This window comes from Schistocerca serialis, chromosome 9, assembly GCF_023864345.2.
Source record: "Schistocerca serialis cubense isolate TAMUIC-IGC-003099 chromosome 9, iqSchSeri2.2, whole genome shotgun sequence".
Lineage (NCBI taxonomy): Eukaryota > Metazoa > Arthropoda > Insecta > Orthoptera > Acrididae > Schistocerca > Schistocerca serialis.
Genome location: NC_064646.1, coordinates 75437421 through 75454681, shown reverse-complemented (window position 1 = coordinate 75454681; position 17261 = coordinate 75437421).

Sequence of the window (17261 nt, the reverse complement as noted above, 5' to 3'; positions counted from 1 at the left end):
TCTGATAGATTTCCTCGAGATTCAAACCCGGGTTCTCCGAGTCCCAGCCAGTTACCTTGGCCGTTGCACTATCAGTGCTGTCGGCGAAAAGCGTTTACCATGTGGATACTGAATCGTCAGTTCTAAAAGATTCATACCTCGATTTCTGGAAAGATATGCGTTTTAGGACCCCATAAATTTACAATTGTCTATTGATCCCTTCAATTTTAAGTCGATTGCTCGTCGTAACCTTTAGGGGTGATTTTATCAAAAACGCTGGGGTGTTGACCCAAAATATCTTAGATTCCTTCGTTTTAGGTTGTACACAAGCGGCCTGCCAAATTTGAGCCGAATCGGTTGGCCGTGTCTGAGGCCTTCCCCTTGTGAGCCGATAAACTCACTTCCAGTACCGCGCTAAGAACAGAGCAACACTGAAAAGAAGAAGAAGAAGAAAGTAAGAACATTCGAACCTGTGACCGTAGCTGTTAAAAAGTGTTTGAGCTACAATTATAAAGGCGAAAATATCAGCAACAACAAGCAGAGTAGGAAGTAAGTACACCGAACCAGTAAAGTACAGCAAACATAGAACTTGCGGATTATAGAAGCAAAACAGAACTGTTAATTTGCATGGGCCAGCCGTTGCTTCTAAATTGCTGTAGGTGTTTTAACCATGAACAACTGAAAACTGAATATGTATGACATTTTAACGTGGGTTAAAGCACGACACGCTTATTGCCATAAATCAAAACACACAAAAAAGTGGCTGTTTCTCGAAATAATATAATCCAAAGATGCGGAGCTCAACATCCCATAAAATGGATTAATTATAGTGTGAGTCCCCCCAATCTGTCATGCGAGTTCGCACCAACGACCACTGCACTGTAGACCGAGAGATTTGTTTCTGCTACGGCCACTGCAGACATTCGTAAATCGTGACCCAGAACTTTTTACCATGGCTGATTCGCACCTGTGGACCACTCGATTTCTTCCCGCCGACAAGTGGCCCACCTGTGTGGCAACCGGCCCTGGCGAACAGCCGCTCCAGATCGCGTGAGGCGTTGCAGCGACCGCCCAAGTGGTGGGGCCCTGTTCCACTTGCATTGGCCACAGAGTGTGTCCGCCGCGCGCATAACCCTTCCGCCAGCTCGCCCTGTTTAAACACATATTGACAATATTTATGTCCGCATCTTAGCGGCGTGACGTGTAGTAATGACAGAGGCGCGGGATTTGCATACGATTAAAACACTCCTTTTTTTTATTTCTGCGTCGCCGTCGCGCTGCTCACAGCGTCCCCACTTCCACCGCCCCTTCCTCCCTCCCCCACTCCCCGAGCCGCCGTTTGCTTGTCCCCGTCCTCGTCGCTTCTATTTCTCCTCCGGCGCCTTCCCCCCCGCCACCGGTTCGCGGAATGAGTTGGCTGGCAGAGTGATGACCGCCGCACAGTGTTTTCGAGAGCTCGCCCGGCGCCGACCGGGCGTGAGTGCTCTGCGCGACCTTTTACGGGCTAACGGGCCTAAGAGCCTCTTTTATACGAGACACGTCGGGCTCCAGGGCCGTGTTCCCTTTTTCGAGCACGTCCCGAGAAACTGGTGTTAATCAAACTACTCGATAACTTCCGCATGTCCGGACAGCGTCAGCGCCGCATACTAAATAATGCAAATGCTGGAACTGCCATCTGTGGTAAAAACTCGAGGAACTGTGAATCCGCGTGCTTGTTGCTTGACATTCGCAACTGTTCAAATGTTCAAATGTGTGTGAAATCTTATCGGACTTAACTGCTAAGGTCATCAGTCCCTAAGACTACACACTACTTTATCTAATTAAGCTAAGAACAAACACACACACACCCATGCCCGAGGGAGGACTCCAACCTCCGCCGGGACCAGCTCGCAACTGTTGTTTCAGTTCAGATTTTGAACTAATTTTGATAACCACTGCAACAGAATAGTTTAATGCGCAGTGAGCTGGCTTTCGAGACACGGAAGTCATCCAGATCCGGATCGAAACCGAAGGGTGAATGAACTGCCGATGACCTGGTTCACCGGACAGAATGAGTGTGGTTTTTAGGCGGTTTTCCACGCTTTTCAAGAAAAAACTGACCTCGTTCCTAATTCGCACCTCAGAAAAAACGGAGCACTAACAAGAGAGAGTGTACATGCTTTCCCTCCCTTACACGGCCCTGTAAATAGTGAAACAATTTCTCTGACTACACCAGTTCATCAGATTGCTTGGCAGTGTGCATCTTTGTGTTAACGTGTCTGTCAAACACAGACTGTGTTTAACTGACAGCCGATTTGGCAAGATGTAGGACGCAGTTTGTGTTGATGTTTCGTCGTGCATGTTTAGCGAGAGAGATTTTTTTCTCACTGTATAGCTAGTTTCACACAACTGTAAGAGTATGTGGATAAAAACAACAGACCACTGGCAAGTACCAAAATGATAGAAATGTTGTATCTATATACAGGGTGTTACAAAAAGATACGGCCAAACTTTCAGGAAACATTCTTTACACACAAAGAAAGAAAATATGTTATGTGGACATGAGTCCGGAAACGCTTACGTTCCATGTTAGAGCTCATTTTATTACTTCTCTTCAAATCACATTAATCATGGAATGGAAACACCCAGCAACAGAACGCACCAGCGTGACTTCAAACACTTTGTTACAGGAAATGTTCAAAATGTCCTCCGTTATCGAGGATACATGCATCCACCCTCCGTCGCATGGAATCCCTGATGCGCTGCTGCAGCCCTGGAGAATGGCGTATTGTATCACAGCCGTCCACAATACGAGCACGAAGAGTCTCTACATTTGGTACCGTGGTTGCGTAGACAAGAGCTTTCAAATGCCCCCATAAATGAAAGTCAAGAGGGTTCAGGTCAGTAGAGCTTGGAGGCCATGGAATTGGTCCGCCTCTACCAATCCATCGGTCACCGAATCTGTTGTTGAGAAGCGTACGAACACTTCGACTGAAATGTGCAGGAGCTCCATCGTGCATGAACCACATGTTGTGTCGTACTTGTAAAGGCACATGTTCTAGCAGCACAGGTAGAGTATCCCGTATTAAATCATGATAACGTGCTCCATTGAGCGTAGGTGGAAGAACATGGGGCCCAAACAAGACATCACCAACAACGCCTGCCCAAACGTTCACAGGAAATCTGTGTTGATGACGTGATTGCACAATTGCGTGCGGATTCTCGTCAGCCCACACATGCTGATTGTGAAAATTTACTATTTGATCACATACTGACGAAACTAAAATGAGCTCTAACATGGAAATTAAGCGTTTCCGGACACATGTCCACATAACATATTTTCTTTATTTGTGAGGAACGTTTCCTGAAAGTTTGGCCGTACCTTTTTGTAGCACCCTGCATATACGAGGGTAATCCCAAAAGGAAGGTCTCCTATGTGTTTATAATTACATAGTCCTATTTATTTCTACAATGGTTCACATCAGTCTACAGCTTGAACATTTAGCTATTTTTCGACGTAACCACCATTTCTGTCGACGCTGTGACAGTTTTTGTATGCCCATGTCATACCAGCTCGTCGCCATGCTGTTTAGAAAGTTATGAACCTCTTCTTTTACCTCATCGTCGGAGCTGAATCGCTGGGACCACAATTAACGCTGACAGGTACAGTGAGACTCTGAAAAAACTCAAACGGGCAATTCAGAACCGGAGACGAGGAATGTTGAGCAAGGGCGTACACATTCACCATGACAACGCTCGCCCACATATCGCTCGGCAAACCGTTGCTCTCCTGCAACAGTCTCAATGGAACATAATCACCCACCCACCCTATAGTCCTGACTTGGCGCCCAGTGACTATAACCTTTTCCCTAGGTTAAAAGAAAATTTTGCCGGAAAGCGATTCAGCTCCGACGACGAGGTGAAAGATGAGATTCATAACTTTCTGAACAGCATGGTGGCGAGCTGGTATGATATGGGCATACAAAAACTGTCACAGCGTCTACAAAAATGCATCGACAGAAGTGGTGGTTACGTCGAAAAATAGCTAAATGTTCAAGCTGTAAACTGATGTAAACCATTGTAGAAATAAACAGGTGTATGTATTTATAAAATAATAGGAGCCCTTACTTTTGGGATTACCCTCGTGTTACGCAGGAAGACGTTAGCAAAAAATTTCTACTAGCAGCATGCCCTGTTCATAGACATTAATGTGAGCATCAGTAAAAGCCTGAATAACTACCTTTTGCAGCGCAAACCGCTGTGAGAGGTGCAGAAGAGAGTCAACGATGATCTGGAAGGAACAAACAGGTCTGTGGAACGACGCTGGCTCCAATGCCGTTGGCCAGCTGTCCGAGGTATCTCGCCTGGGGATCCATGGCTGCGAACAGCTCCATAGAGGTGGTCCCACAGATTCTCGATTGAGTTTAAATGAAGGGAGTTTGGTACGCTCCGAATACGGTAAACTCATCCTCGTGCTCTTCGAAGCACGCACGTACACTGCGAGGTGTTGTCCTGCCGGTAGAAGCCATCATGCCGAGGAGAAACAACCTGTGTGTACGGATCAAAACGGTCTTCAAAGACAGATACATAGGTTTGTTGAGCAAGTGTGCCTTTCAGAATGACGAGATCACCTGGAGAACGCCACGGAAATATTCCTCACTCCCCCCGGCTTACTCCCCTCCGATACTGCTGCAAAGTGTTTGCTTTCACCTTGTCACGCCCTACACAATAGCGGCCAACTGTCCGACGGAGCATAAAATACACTCCTGGAAATTGAAATAAGAACACCGTGAATTCATTGTCCCAGGAAGGGGAAACTTTATTGACACATTCCTGGGGTCAGATACATCACATGATCACACCGACAGATCCACAGGCACATAGACACAGGCAACAGAGCATGCACAATGTCGGCACTAGTACAGTGTATATCCACCTTTCGCAGCAATGCAGGCTGCTATTCTCCCATGGAGACGATCGTAGAGATGCTGGATGTAGTCCTGTGGAACGGCTTGCCATGCCATTTCCACCTGGCGCCTCAGTTGGACCAGCGTTCGTGCTGGACGTGCAGACCGCGTGAGACGACGCTTCATCCAGTCCCAAACATGCTCAATGGGGGACAGATCCGGAGATCTTGCTGGCCAGGGTAGTTGACTTACACCTTCTAGAGCACGTTGGGTGGCACGGGATACATGCGGACGTGCATTGTCCTGTTGGAACAGCAAGTTCCCTTGCCGGTCTAGGAATGGTAGAACGATGGGTTCGATGACGGTTTGGATGTACCGTGCACTATTCAGTGTCCCCTCGACGATTACCAGTGGTGTACGGCCAGTGTAGGAGATCGCTCCCCACACCATGATTCCGGGTGTTGGCCCTGTGTGCCTCGGTCGTATGCAGTCCTGATTGTGGCGCTCACCTGCACGGCGCCAAACACGCATACGACCATCATTGGCACCAAGGCAGAAGCGACTCTCATCGCTGAAGACGACACGTCTCCATTCGTCCCTCCATTCACGCCTGTCGCGACACCACTGGAGGCGGGCTGCACGATGTTGGGGCGTGAGCGGAAGACGGCCTAACGGTGTGTGGGACCGTAGCCCAGCTTCATGGAGACGGTTGAGAATGGTCCTCGCCGATACCCCAGGAGCAACAGTGCCCCTAATTTGCTGGGAAGTGGCGGTGCGATCCCCTACGGCACTGCGTAGGATCCTACGGTCTTGGCGTGCATCCGTGCGTCGCTGCGGTCCGGTCCCAGGTCGACGGGCACGTGCACCTTCCGCCGACCAATGGCGACAACATCGATGTACTGTGGAGACCTCACGCTCCACGTGTTGAGCAATTCGGCGGTACGTCCACCCGGCCTCCAGCATGCCCACTATACGCCCTCGCTCAAAGTCCGTCAACTGCACATACGGTTCACGTCCACGCTGTCGCGGCATGCTACCAGTGTTAAAGACTGCGATGGAGCTCCGTATGCCACGGCAAACTGGCTGACACTGACGGCGGCGGTGCACAAATGCTGCGCAGCTAGCGCCATTCGACGGCCAACACCGCGGTTCCTGGTGTGTCCGCTGTGCCGTGCGTGTGATCATTGCTTGTACAGCCCTCTCGCAGTGTCCAGAGCAAGTATGGTGGGTCTGACACACCGGTGTCAATGAGTTCTTTTTTCCATTTCCAGGAGTGTATGATCCGCCTAAAAAGGCCACTGGCGGTATTGGCGTGCAAGTCCCAGCCTTCGTCACTGACGAACAGCAGTCAGTATGGGGGCATGAACGAGGCGCCTCCTGTGGAGGCCAACACACCGAAACGTTCGCTGAACAGTCGTTGGGGAGATACGCAGGTAGCCCCTTGCTTCACCTGGGCGGTCAGCTGCCCAACAGTTGCAAGTCTATTCGCCCGCGCACGCGACCGCAGCCGCCGGTCACCCCTGTCGTGTATTGGCCGTGGTGGACCACAGTTGCCTCGGCGCTGGTTTTGGATAGCGCCATTCTGCCACGCACGGTATACTTTAACCACAGCAGCTCGCGAAGGGTTTACAAACTCAGATGTTGCTGAAAGGTTTCCGCTGGATTCCTTTCATATTAATTTCTTAAATCTGTTGTCATTTACGGCATAAATTCTACTTCTAAATTTACTGTGCTGTGTCTGACTCTAACTGGGAGGAGACTGAGCAGTGGAACGTGTTACTTTTACACATAATCAAGAAAGATCTGTGACACTACTACACTTTAAAACACAGTTTATATGTAATTCATGTCACACAGTCTCATACGGAACCTACATCCACTTTCTTTTATATACTGTATATGATAAGATACTGTCATCCTCCTTCCCTTCTGTGTGAAAGGATGAATGAGCAAATGTATTTCTAGTTGCATGCTCGATGGTAGCAGACAAGCCGGTCTGCTAGAGAACAGTAGGACCAATATCGGAACAGGTAGCTACGCTTTCTAAAAGCAAAGAGGTTTCTATTCTTGGTATGGTCCTGTCCGTCCCTTGTCATGTTGGTATAGGAAGCTGCCTCTCTGGTCACTTCCGTTTGTATCTGTGAAGCACCCTCGGTAGGGGCCCACGGCAGTCTGTCCACGGCGAGTGTCTGAAGTGGTAAGATCTCCGGCTAAGCGCGTGTCTACTAAGTCCGTAGGACAATGGATTTCTTAAGTTCAGCCTAACTGAAAATTTCATCTCCTTTATTTCAGATTTGGATCTAAAATATCTAATGTTATCTTAAATTGCAACGCAGTGTAATTTGAGTGTGAAGTTCAAAATATCTTCCAGTAGTTGCTTTGTCACTACTTTGTGAGTAAAGTGGAATCACGTGTTGATGATCCGTAACTCTAACTAAGATCATCAATGTTAAATGCGAATGTGTGTGAAATTATAAAGTCTCGTCTTGACAATATTTGTCAATATAGCAACTTTTCTTTATGAAACTTCCTGGCAGATTAAAACTGTGTGCCCGACCGAGACTCGAACTTGGGACCTTTGCCTTTCGCGGGCAAGTGCTCTACCATCTGCGCTACCGAAGCACGACTCACGCCCGGTACTCACAGCTTTACTTCTACCAGTACCCCGTCTGCTTCGGTAGCTCAGATGGTAGAGCACTTGCCCGCGAAAGGCAAAGGTCCTGAGTTCGAGTCTCAGTCGGGCACACAGTTTTAATCTGCCAGGAAGTTTCATATCAGCGCACACTCCGCTGCAGAGTGAAAATCTCATTCTGGAAACATCCCCCAGGCTGTGGCTAAGCCATGTCTCCGCAATATCCTTTCTTTCAGGAGTGCTAGTTCTGCAAGTTTCGCAGGAGAGCTTCTGTAAAGTTTGGAAGGTAGAAGACGAGGTACTGGCAGAAGTAAAGCTGTGAGTACCGGGCGTGAGTCGTGCTTCGGGAGCTCAGATGGTAGAGCACTTGCCCGCGAAAGGCAAAGGTCCCGAGTTCGAGTCTCGGTCGGGCACACAGTTTTAATCTGCCAGGAAGTTTCATATCAGCGCACACTCCGCCGCAGAGTGAAAATCTCATTCTGGAAACATCCCCCAGGCTGTGGCTAAGCCATGTCTCCGCAATATCCTTTCTTTCAGGAGTGCTAGTTCTGCAAGTTTCGCAGGAGAGCTTCTGTAAAGTTTGGAAGGTAGGAGACGAGGTACTGGCAGAAGTAAAGCTGTGAGTACCGGGCGTGAGTCGTGCTTCGGTAGCTCAGATGGTAGAGCACTTGCCCGCGAAAGGCAAAGGTCCCGAGTTCGAGTCTCGGTCGGGCACACAGTTTTAACCTGCCAGGAAGTTTCATATCAGCGCACACTCCGCTGCAGAGTGAAAATCTCATTCTGGAACTTTTCTTTATGTTCAACCCACGTGGGGTGTACTTTGTGAGACCAGTACCACGTGCTTATACAGTTGTTTGCCCCATCAGGTTAATAGTAAGACGACAGTAACCAGTTCGAGGTTTTTCTTTTGTAAATTGCGTTTCGATGTAATTTATTTTAATTATCAAACTTATTGTGGAGTTACACCCTTTGTGACCACGTGAAGCATGTGGTGTAATCATCAAAGTAGCCCTCAGCTATTCTTTTCGGGAAGATTTCATAGAGTGTTAGTATGAATTTAGTATACCAGGGTGTGGTAATTTCATGACGGACAGGAGTGCGCTACGAACGTAACTTTTTGGGTGAAAATTGAATCGGTTGGTTGTGGTTAATTTCCTCTTGCATATGTTTCAACGTTCTTCGTGTGTTATTTCATGAATGCAGTGTTGTATGCAGTCTCCCAATCTTGGCTCCATATTTGATGTGTTCTGTAAGATCACAAACTCACATTTTCACAATCCTAATAAAGGTTCAAAAATGGCTCTGAGCACTATGGGACTCAACATCTTAGGTCATCAGTCCCCTAGAACTTGGAACTACTTAAACCTAACTAACCTAAGGACATAACACACATCCATGCCCGAGGCAGGATTCGAACCTGCGACCGTAGCAGTCCCGCGGTTCCGGACTGCAGCGCCTAGAACCGCAAGACCATCGCGGCCGGCCCTAAATAAGGCACCAGTTTAGTTCTGAATCAAATTTAATATGCTGAAATTTTAACGGTACAATGATCAATGTTAAAATAAATGGTTGGTTGGTTGGTTTGGGGAAGGAGACCAGACAGCGTGGTCATCGGTCTCATCGGATTAGAGAAGGATGGGGAAGGAAGTCGGCCGTGCCCTTTCAGAGGAACCATCCCGGCATTTGCCTGGAGCGATTTAGGGAAATCACGGAAAACCTAAATCAGGATGGCCGGACGCGGGATTGAACCGTCGTCCTTCCGAATGCGAGTCCAGTGTGTAACCACTGCGCCACCTCGCTCGGTTTAAAATAAATGTCCAAATATAAACTGATTTATTTCTTTTTATTTAAATTCTCTTTATATATATATATATATATATATATATATATATATATATATATATATATATATATATATAAAATCACCGGTTGTCGTAAGATGACTATTAAAAGATTATGATTAATGTTAGTCTGGTTGGGAATTTGGTAAACTAGACTGGATACCTGGTGAAACAGTTGCTCAGTAATGCAAGGTTAACTTCCCCAGATAGCTCGCAGCTTTTAACCCGCTTTTATTGTCTTGAATATCAGCACCGTTTTCAGAGCCACTTAATTCATCAACATTACAACGCTTCCACCATTGGCACGAAAGCCAGTAATCATACCCTTTAGGACGTCAGATAAATCACTCTCTTTCCATATTACGACAACGACTTCACTGCATCGCCCCACCCCCTCCCCCGACACGCTTTATATACCCAACACTGCCAGTGTTGCCACCTACCCCACGTGAGGGTTTTCTGCAATTTGACGTCGAACGAAGACAGTTATCACGTTAATGTAACTCGATCGTGTACAAAATATCGAAGCTTTCCGGTTCTTCCAAGCATGATGAATGTGTTTCCATATTGTGGTTTTTTTATGAAGTTTCACGAGATTTCCGTGGTTGTATTTATCTCTCAGTTTCAACCATTTCTGGATCAGCATCTTGTTATCTTTTTCTACTTGGAATATTGAACTCTCTAACGATTTCCGAAATAGAACGTCCCGTGCTTCTACCTTGAAACGTCCCCTTAGAAAAATTAATGAATTACTGTGCTGATAAACCTCTTACAGTATTTGATTTTCAAACAGCTTAGAAGAATTGAACGTACACAGACATTTCTCTCTTTACCTATTCTGATCAACACTAAACTGACACACAATATTTTTAGCGCAACGCAGTCTGACTTTCAATAATCCCTACAAAAGAATAATCCTGACTAACAATAACCTATACCTTTCATGAATCACTTACCTCACAAGAATCTTCGTTACTCGAACTACTGCAATACACCGAGCGCCACTACTGCCAGCTAAATAAAAGATTCAAACTACGGAAGGCACTAACTACTGATAGGCACAGTTAGCAAATGAAAGATTTTGATAGAGAACGAACAATGTATTTACCTTAATAGTGTTCAAAAGTCATAATATATATAGCAGTTCATGACATCCAGTCTTACAAATTTACTCTCTCTGATGGACACACGTCCAGATCATCAGCCCTCAAAACTCCGCCATTTCTCTCCCCACATCCACCACTGCTGGTGGCTTACCTCCAACTGCGCAACGTTACGCGCTGTTAACAGCCAACCGCCCAAAACCACAATAGCGAATTCCAACTATGCAAACCAGCCACAGACTGCGCACAGCAGAGTCAGTGATTTTCATATAGAGCGCTACATGGTGTTACCAACATAAAAACCTAAACAGCCTACTTACAACCTCATCTACCATTCCGCTTTCAAAGTCTGTTAATTTCCATCAAGCTGCCATAATCACGTCGAAAACCTTTTCAAATAAATCACCTGAGTGCTAATTACAGCTCAGTCATTGCCCTGCCCTTTTGTATCCTGTGCAGGCAAAACTACCGCCGTCCGTATTATGCATATAGGTACCCCGAGGCTTTCGTCATCTCAAAAAAATGGTTCAAATGGCTCTGAGCACTATGGGACTTAACTTCTGAGGTCATCAGTCCCCTAGAACTTAGAACTACTTAAACCTAACTAATCTAAGGACATCACACACATACATGCCCGAGGCGAGATTCGAACCTGCGACCGTAGCGGTCGCCGCATTTTGTCATCTCACTTTATTTCGTTATCCACAGGAGATGGAGTTCTGAAACGGCGCAGGCTGCAAAGCGGTCTAACCAGGCCGGATGATTACGTGATTAGTGATGAAACGTTGTAAGCGGAGGAAAATTTTTGACAGTGTTGATAAAAGTCTGATTGGTCTTTAGTTGGCGGATCGCAACGCTCGCAGCAACGCGCTTCCTGTTCCTTGGCGGCTCCCAGCGTCGGAGTTTCGAGTCCTCTCTCGGGCATGGGTGTGTGTGTCGTCCTTAGCGTAAGTTAAAGTTAGATTAAGTAGTGTGTAAGTTTAGGGACCGATGACCTCAGTAGTTTGGTCCCATAAGACCTTACCACACATTTCCATTTCCTATTCCTTGGCCTGCAGAACGCGCCCGTGCTATCGGTAATTGGCTGTTTGGCGACACGGCGCCCCCTGTCAGCCCACTCGGTCACTGTTAGCTCGCCGCGACGCGGAGTCAGCCGATGGATTGGGCCGATACGTTACGGGCAGGCGACTCGCGGGCGGCGCCGTCGGCACAATACGCCTCATTAGGCGGTGACGAGCGTTCGGCCGCCTGCGGTCGCCGTACAAATTAAAGGCCATCCATCGCTCAGCAATGCCGACGCGCCGCGCCTCGCCGGGCTGCGAGGCTCGTATCGGCGCAGCGTGAGTCGCCATTGGAGTGTAGTCTTCGCAGTGGACGCCGATTGTATAACTAAAAAAGAAGCATTTCCTTTGTACAGCATTTCTCACGGTCACAACAGCAATGCCACGCCATTTCCGAGCATCTGTGCGCGGTGTGACGTCTCATTTGACGTTACAGGAGGCACCAATGCATTTTCAGATTGCTCAGCATTAGGCGTTTCTTCTGACCATTTCGAACCGAACATCACAGCGGCAACGAAGTGCCTGAGGTAGCTTCCTATTTTTTCTGTGCATCTTTTCCGTTATAAGATCCATCAGATAGACCCTCCCTCTCCCACCTCCAATTCTTTAAATGATCAAGATCCTATGTATAAAAGAGCTTCATACATACAGGGTTATTACAAATGATTGAAGCGATTTCACAGCTCTACAATAACTTTATTATTTGAGATATTTTCACAATGCTTTGCACACACATACAAAAACTCAAAAAGTTTTTTTAGGCATTCACAAATGTTCGATATGTGCCCCTTTAGTGATTCGGCAGACATCAAGCCGATAATCAAGTTCCTCCCACACTCGGCAGAGCATGTCCCCATCAATGAGTTCGAAAGCATCGTTGATGCGAGCTCGCAGTTCTGGCACGTTTCTTGGTAGAGGAGGTTTAAACACTGAATCTTTCACATAACCCCACAGAAGGAAATCGCATGGGGTTAAGTCGGGAGAGCGTGGAGGCCATGAAATGAATTGCTGATCATGATCTCCACCACGACCGATCCACCGGTTTTCCAATCTCCTGTTTAAGAAATGCCGAACATCATGATGGAAGTGCGGTGGAGCACCATCCTGTTGAAAAGATGAAGTCGGCGCTGTCGGTCTCCAATTTTCCAGCATATCCAGATACACGTGTCCTGTAACGTTTTTTTTTTTTTTTCGCAGAAGAAAAAGGGGCCGTAAACTTTAAACCGTGAGATTGCACAAAACACGTTAACTTTTGGTGAATTGCGAATTTGCTGCACGAATGCGTGAGGATTCTCTATCGCCCAGATTCGCACATTGTGTCTGTTCACTTCACCATTAAGAAAAAATGTTGCTTCATCACTGAAAACAAGTTTCGCACTGAACGCATCCTCTTCCATGAGCTGTTGCAACCGCGCCGAAAATTCAAAGCGTTTGACTTTGTCATCGGGTGTCAGGGCTTGTAGCAATTGTAAACGGTAAGGCTTCTGCTTTAGCCTTTTTCGTAAGATTTTCCAAACCGTCGTCTTCCGCGGTCTACGCGTGAAACTTGCCCGCACGAGTTCACTGCTGGCCGACCCGTTGATTTCCCCTTACAGAGGCATCCAGAAGCTTTAAGCGGCGCATACCATCGCCGAATGGAGTTAGCAGTTGGTGGATCTTTGTTGAACTTCGCCCTGAAGTGTCGTTGCACTGTTATGAGTGACTGATGTGAGTGCATTTCAAGCACGACATACGCTTTCTCGGCTCCTGTCGCCATTTTGTCTCACTGCGCTCTCGAGCGCTCTGGCAGCAGAAACCTGAAGTGCGGCTTCATCCGAACAAAACTTTATGAGTTTTTCTACGTATCTGTAGTGTGTCGTGACCATATGTCAATGAATGGAGCTACAGTGAATTTATGAAATCGCTTCAACCATTTGTAATAGCCCTGTATTATCACTTTAGAAACGGTACTGGATTAAATACAAGAACCGTTCAATAAGGAATACAAAATACTTTTTTCTGAAAGCAGGTCGGTTTTATTCAGGATTCCCATACACCATATTATTCCCCACTCTTTTATCTACAAAATACTGTTTTTCAACATAATCTCCGTTCAGTACGGCGAACTTACTAACTTAACGTTACTGGGAAAGCCCGTATTGCTGCATCAATAACCTCTACATCACCCGCGAACTACTTACCGCAGAGTGCATTCTTCATTGGACCAAACAGATGGAAGTCTGAAGATGCGAGATCCCAGCTATAAGGTGGATGATGACGAACAGTTCAGTGAAGTTTCGTGAACTCCTCTTAGGTGCGCAGACTTCTGTGAGGATATGGGGAAGTTCGTTTGCATTTTTGCGGCGACGACAACGCTGTAGTAGTTTCTTTAGTTTCCTCAGGGCAGCACAATGCACTTCAGAGTCGATTGTTCCACCATGAGGGAGGAAACGACCTTGTTACGATGATGACGCAGGCCTCGCCCAACGACTCACCGTGCTTTTGTTCACTTCCAGGTTTCCGTAGACATTCCGCAAGCGCCTATGAATATCTGCGATACCTTGGTTTTCCACTACACGTCACGCCGCTAAGATGCGGACGTAAGTATTGTCAATACGTGTTTAAACAGGGGGAGCTGGCAGTGATAGTTCTCTGCTTGGAACGTACCTCCGTTACCGACGCCATTTTGAAGGCTAGGTGTAGTTCCGCCACCTGTGAAACTGTAAGGGCTGCAGATGGAATATTTCACGACATCCCACAAAACCTCTTTTTTTTTTCAACCGAAATTGTCTGAGAAAAAATGTGATGCATTACTCATTGGACGCCCCTCGTATATAATTTTCTTCTACACTATATCCCGTGCATTCCGCCTCCATAGACGACTGGAGCTGGCACAATAGCTCAGAGTGTTCGGTCAGGGGATTGCCCAACTTCTCTAATAAACAAATCTTCTTCTTCTGTAGTGGTCAATCCAAGGATTGGTTTGCAACAGCTACAATGGCAGCTTGTCTCCATTCTGTGCGTCTTTCAGCTTTTCTCTTGACTTCTTTATAGGTGTTACATCCCACATCTTTCACGATTTGATCCATGTACCTCAGCCGTGGTCTTCCTCTTGGTCTTTTTCCCTCGACATTTCCCTCTATGATTGTGTTCAGGAGTCTTTTATGTCTTAATAGATGGCCTCTAAATTGCACTCTTCTTTTAACAATGAAACTCCAGAAGCTTCTCTTCTCACCTGCTCTTTCCAGAACCACTTCGTCTGTGACCTTCTAGGTACATTTTATTTTGAGCATGCGTCTATAGCACCACATTACAAAAGAATTTAGCTTCTGGTCTTCTTCTGTCCCGAGAGTCCATGTTTCACACCCATAGCATGCCACACTCCACACATATGATTTCAAAAATCTTTTCCTGATTTCAAGGCTGATGCTCTTAGATGTTAAGACGTTTTTTCCTTGTTCAAAGCAGCCTTTGCTTGAGCAATTCTACATCTCACTTCTGCCTTGCTCCTTCCATCCCTGGTAATATAACTGCCCAGGTAAGTAAATTTATCAACTTGTTTAAGCAGTTCATTGCCTACATGAACTTGGACTTTCACTTGATCTTTTTGTCGCATGCCATTACTTACAAAAGTAATAAATAAATAGCTGGGTCAATTTGCGATCAGTGGAATTTCAGAGGTGTCATCCGACATCCGCACAGAAATGATGACGAAAAGTGACGAAGAAATAGATAGAGAGACAGGAAAGAAAAAAAAAATGATCAACGCGTCTGACTCTTATATGGACGACACGGCTTCAGTTCCCGGTTCTGTTCGGGACTTTTCCTTAGTGCGAGAACATGAGGGGAATGCACTCAGCCTTTTAATGCTGCCTGAATGAGGTGTTGCGGCTCCGAAATCTGGTAGTAGAGCGAGAGGCTGCCCTCATGGCCCTCCATACCGCATACGTGGCAGAGTCATACACGCCGGATGGTCGATATTGAGTTCTGCTCAGGGCCTGATTGCAGGACTTTTTTTGTTGTTGTTGTTGTACAATGACATAATTTTGTAACTATCTTCAGTGGCATATCCGGGTACTGTAGCGTAGCGTATAGAGTTAGTAGGAAAGAAAAACTAAATTAAAACGTCATGCTCGATGCTCAGTGAACTGCATGAACAACGAACACTTAGTAACCGTTTAACTGTTTTTCTTTCGTTACTTTGTAGGGTTGTAGTCGAGAAAGAGCTCGGAAAATTATTTAAATTGTTTTTAAAATTTGTTGGAAGTCTCTAGTGTTCTCATTATCAAAGATTGGGTGAGTATAGTGACAGTAATTAGTGTTCCTTTTTAAGAAAAGATTATTTTTCACACGTCTCAATGTTCGTGACGTCATATCTCATGGTCTATGTGCAGTGCAACGATATAAAAATGCTAGTATATTCAGTGATATATTTAGATACTGTTCGCAAAATGTGTTACTTATATAGTTAGTAGGAAAAAAGTAGTAAATTAAAGCGTCATGCTTGACACTGAAAATGTTCTGCATGAACAGCGAAAATTCAATTAAGCGAAAAAAATTTTCTCTTTCATCATTTTGTGGGGAATGTCAGAGAGAAAAATATTCTAAATGACAAAAGTTACATAGTTATCCACTTGCTATGGATGAAAGGATATCATGGAATTTTACTTAAAGATGTAGTAGACTACCTAGCACAGAGGAGCTTTGCTGAAAAGCAATTCCATCTTACACCAGTCCGTCATACTGATGTGAAACCTTCATTCACGAAAACTGCTTCCCACACAGCTGACTATCGCATGTATCTCCGAAACATATGAGCAGACTCACAGCGGCTGAACAAGCGGACACCTCTCCTCGACAGTAGTTCGACTGTGTGAAGCTAACTAAACGTCTTATGACATCCATCGTTCGTATGAGGCTGGGACACGGATGTTACCATCCATCGAATAAAATTTGTAGTTTGTGCATGTTGCGACAAGGTATAAACTGACATGGCCAATCTTAATCATGTCATATAGTAACGCACTAAGACAAGTAAAGCAGAAGATGTACTGTACAGGAAATTGGTTGCAAGGGTTTCCCCCTAACCTACAAGTTATAAATCGTTAAGAGTGCAGATGCCATGAAAATATGCACAATTTAACAGCGAAATTCTTAAAAGAAGCTGATATACAGATATAAACTTGAGAGTGAAATAATCTCATGGAGACAGTCCGGTTAAAATAGTGTGTTGTACCTTTGGTATACACATAGAGGGTGCCCCAGGAGGAATGGTAAACATTTAGGGCTGTGATAGGAACGATAATTCAAAGTAAAAGTCTAGTAAACATGGCCTGTAAAATGCGTACCACAAAAGCTGTGGATAAAAGGGGATCATGGAATTTTACATAACGAAACAGTCGACCACCTAGCAAAGAGCTTTATTGAAAGGCAGTCAGAAGCCAGACCTTCATACTGATTTGTAATCTTCAATCAAGAAATGTAATCGAAGTAATGAAGAGTAGCAGAAATCAGATCAGCGAGAAACATTTTTATGATTGGTGGCCCCGAAGTGGATGAATTTAAGGAATTCGTCTACGTATGGAGCAAAATAACCCGTGATGGACAGAGCACGGACACAAAAAGCAGACTGGCACTGGAAAGAAAGCCATTTCTGGCCAAGTGAATTCTGCTAGTGCAAACACAGATCTGAATTTGAGGAAGAAGTGTCCGAGAATGTATGTTTGGAGCGCAGCGTTGCATGGTAGTGAAACATGGACTGTGGAAAAACCGGAACAGAA